At 29.3% G+C, this 4,475-nt stretch overlaps 1 pseudogene; it reads left to right on the forward strand.

Annotated features, from left to right (window-relative positions):
- Nucleotides 3,221-4,475, forward strand: part of LOC104789581 — a 15,632-nt pseudogene continuing 14,377 nt past the window's right edge.

Consider the following 4,475-nt stretch of genomic DNA (forward strand, 5'->3'; position numbering starts at 1 on the left):
ATATATATATATATATATATATATATATATATATATATATTTTAATGTAGTCTTTTTAGATTTTACATTATTTACTTCAATTTGATTTTCAAATAAGAAATCTGTGATGATTTAAAATAAAGTTTTGTAATATTTTTGAAGTTAAGGAAACGAAACTATTTTTGGAAAAAAATTCTTATGTTGTAGTATTTTTAGTTTCTATTTATATGTATGAATTATGTAAGTCTCATATGTCATTGTGCTTATCATTTTCAAATTTTTATTTCTATTATGTCAAATAAACCTCTTTTTTTCTTCAGTTTCTCTATTTTTATTGGGTTGGTTATAAACTCATTGCAATGGTGGATATATTTTTTCTAAGTTTTTTTTTAGTAAACAATTTTAATGGTTGAAGAAACTATGAAACAATTTTAGTGGTTAAAGGAACTATGTCAAAGTGAAAGCAAAGGGACATAAAATTGGTTCAGTTTGTTCATAAATGCATTTTATAGGTGGTGATAAAGAGTATACTTGAACAGTAAATTTTTTTTTTTTGGTGTATGAATACATTCTTTGTGGTAAAACTTAGAGTTAAATTGTATCTGGATGTTAATAAGATGACGCTTTGACGAGTTGTTTGCATGTAAAATATTCTATGAATAAATTGTGCAGTGTTTTTGAAATTTGGCAATAATGATATTCATAATGATGAATGTTTATGTGTGGTACACCCAAATTCTCCTTTTGTGTGTGGCTGGCTGTTCAGGATCGACTTTCCACTGGGGCTCGAATGGTTGTGTGGAATGGTGGGGCTTCAGGGACATGTGGTTTTTGTAACTCTACTTTAGAAACACGCAATCATCTTTTCTTCTCCTGCTCTTTTGTATATGGCGTGTGGTCAGCTCTTGCTAAGGCTTTGTTTAAGGCTAGCTATACCACTGATTGGTCTACCTTAATTGTTCATATCTCTCATCCTCAACTTCCCCGTGTAGAGGGTTTTCTTCTCAGGTTTGTCTTTCAAGTGGTGGTGTATACCGTTTGGCGAGAACGTAATGGAAGAAGACATGGCGATTCACCTTATTCTGGTGCAAACTTGGTTGGATGGTTTAATAGATAAGTTCGGCATCAGCTCGTAGCTATTGGTCGTTTGGAAGATTGTCATCATGACGAGGCTTTCCAAGTGTGGCTACAATCTCGTCTTTTGTTTCATTCTAAGGTCTATTTCAACTGTTTAAATTCAGTCCTAATTACTCTGCAAACATTGCACTAGTTGTACCATCATATTTTTTCTTTTGAATATAATTTAACATTAAATTTTAAAAAATGATGAATGTTTGACAAAACTTTGGTTGCTGATAATTTAATTTTAGATTATTTTAATAATTTATATAATAAATTGAAAACATAAAAGTATAAATTAGTGTATTAATGTAAAAATGAAGAAAAAACAAATTTCATCTACGGGAATATGATTTTTTCCCTAACTACAAATATTTATATATCTTTACTTCCGAAAAATAGTTTTTATTTATAGAGAAATATTAATATATTATTTTATTTATTTTTATTTGACAATTTAAAACCCGCATGATTTCTCTCAATTCGAAAATCCAGGATGTGCGGGTCCTAATCTAGTCATTATAAATTTATAAAACTAGAGAAATATAGGATTTTTAATTTTATAAAATTCGGTGATTCTTTTTCTGTTTTGTTTTGTGTTGCTAAATCATAATATACTAGGTACTAATCCACGGAAAACCGCGGGCTGAACTTTTTTTTAAATGAAAATTTGCAATAATTTACTAGATTTTAACCCGCGGTACACCGCGACACACCGCTGCATAATATTTTTATAATAAAAAATAAATTTATAAATTTTAAAAAGTTGTATTTGTTTGTTAATTTTATTTATTTTGTTTAGTTTTTAAGATTGTATAATTGTATTTTGATTGTTAATTCTAAAATTCGACCATATGTATACAGCAGACATGACGGGACAATTATTTAGTTTTATTTATAATAATGTTATATTTTTGCCGTATCGATTTTTTTATGGTCATAAATTTTTAAATTTTTAGTAGTTTTTAGATTTAACTCGTGAAAGAATTATATCTGTAAAAGTTATTATGCAGTATACCGCATATTAAATTATATTATAAATACTCCAAATTATTAGATTTCACCCCTGAAATAATTATTTTTACATTTTTATCTGCATATTAATAACCATTAAAGATTTTAATGTTCATATCAAACAATATAGTTATTATTGAATATTAGAGTTTTTAAAGGAAACAAAATATTATATAGATATTTTTGGCATATGTTATTAAGTGTAATCAATTTTTAAATATATAAATTGTTTTAGGAAATTATAAACCAAGTTGTATAGACATTTTAGGAATCTACAATTTTGTAAATAAGTATAATTTAAAGGGTAGAATACCAAATGTACTTCAAAAATGTTAATATAGATTTTGTTATTATATTATTTATTGGGTCTGATTGGTAACGTATAGAAAGGTGTACAAAAAAGTTGTAAGCTGGAGCTGTAAGCTTTTACGGAATAGTGCAAAGCTGTAAGAATAAGCTGTAAATAAAAACTGTACAAAAAAGTTGAGTGTAAAGTTTTTGGTAAAGCTTTTGTGATTTGTAAATATTAAAACTGTATATTTGTATAGCTTTTTAAAGCTGTTACCAATCAAACCCATTAATTTTTAAAATCTAAGCTGGTAAAAGGAACTGATATAGATTTATTCGATTAGATTTTTAATAAAACTTTTAACCCGGTTAAAAAATGTTGATAGAATTTGTAGCTGTAGATTTTATTCGATTAGATTTTTAAAATCTTAACTGTTAATTTTTTAATAATATTTTTTCTTTTCAAATATAAATTAGTTTAGATTCGAAAGATTTTATTTACTTTTGTAGATTTATTTAATTTACTTTTGTAGATTTAATTTAATTTGATATGTCAACTATTTTTTCTTATTATTAATAATTAATAAAAGTTAATTAATTAATTAAGTTTTTCTAATGGCAAGTAAATGTAATTTTTTTGGTTAGTTTTATATTTGTACTTCCTGATTAATATAGTACGATGATGTATCACGGAAATAACAGAATTATAACCATGATGATATCCCACGCGTCTCTATAAAATAACGATTAGGTTAATATCAAAATCATTTTTTCCTCTCCAAACCAGCCAAAACAAAAAAGAGAGAGAACGAATATAGGAATGGCTTTCCAAACCAATTCTTACAACGAGTACCCAATTCCACCGTCCTCTGACGCTCCTCCTCCTACTCGTCTTAGTTGGTTGTCACGACCAATAGTGACTATGCCGGCAAGTAATGATCGTAAACCCACTTGCACGGAAACTACAGTTTGCCTTTCACCATGTTGCGGCGCAATATTCACCATCCTCGCTGTAATGGTATATATGTTATACTTCGTCGACAATGCTCTCTGCGACGCCAAATTCTCAATCCAATCAATCTCCGTCTCTCCCTCCTCCTCTACGTGGCATATTGATTTTCTCGTCAAAAACCCTAGCTCTAGATATATTGAGTAGCTAGTAGTCCAAACGAATATTATATATCTATTTAATTTGTTCCCATAGTTTCATTTTTTTTCATACATATGAATCTAATGCTCGAAGCCATGGCTTCTTCTGTTCATGGTCTATCAGGTTTTCTATCTACTACGAAGGCGATGAAACTGCCGTGAGTCTCGGCCCCTTAACCGCTGCCGTTTTAAATACTTCTCACGAACGTAAGTCCCCAAGTCACACGGCTTTCTCAGTGGATTTTGTTGCGGAGGGTAGCCCAAACGATGTCGTTTCCGAACAATTAGATATCAAATTAAGGGCTAAGCATAAGAGTTTCCGAGACGACTTTGATAACCCTGGACATGTTGAGATAAGGTGTGATAATCTAACCCGAAGCCATGAGAAAGTGGAGAAGATTCATTGTCACTCTTCTTTCATGAAATTGAAGATTTTGCAAGGAAGTCCTTATAACAATTAGGCCTTTTCATCATACAGTATTCTTGTTTTTGTTTTCTGTGTTATTTGCTCAAGATCTTTTTTTTTTCTATATAACATTTGATTTCATTAATGTTTACATATTTATCAAAGAGAAGTGTATTAAAAAAGGATAGTGGATTTATAATTAATTATTTTGAGAATTTAATCATCGAATTTAAGATGATTTATAATTATATTGCGATATACGGTTATTGCCATGATCATGGATGATTTGTATGATGATTCAACGGAATTATTTTTTCTTTCGTTAGTCTTTGTGTCGTCGGTTCACACTTCACAATATAGTATGTCTCCGGAGTCCGGATACTAATAGAGAGTTCCTAATCTCCGCGATGACTTTGTCACCAATGTATACTGATTTCTGTGGGTTTGTTTCGAGTAATGTAGATAAACAAGGCTTCTCATAGAAATCCCTTAGATTGAGCCAAAAAAAAAAAAAAAAAAT

Source organism: Camelina sativa, chromosome 5 (assembly GCF_000633955.1).
Source record: "Camelina sativa cultivar DH55 chromosome 5, Cs, whole genome shotgun sequence".
Lineage (NCBI taxonomy): Eukaryota > Viridiplantae > Streptophyta > Magnoliopsida > Brassicales > Brassicaceae > Camelina > Camelina sativa.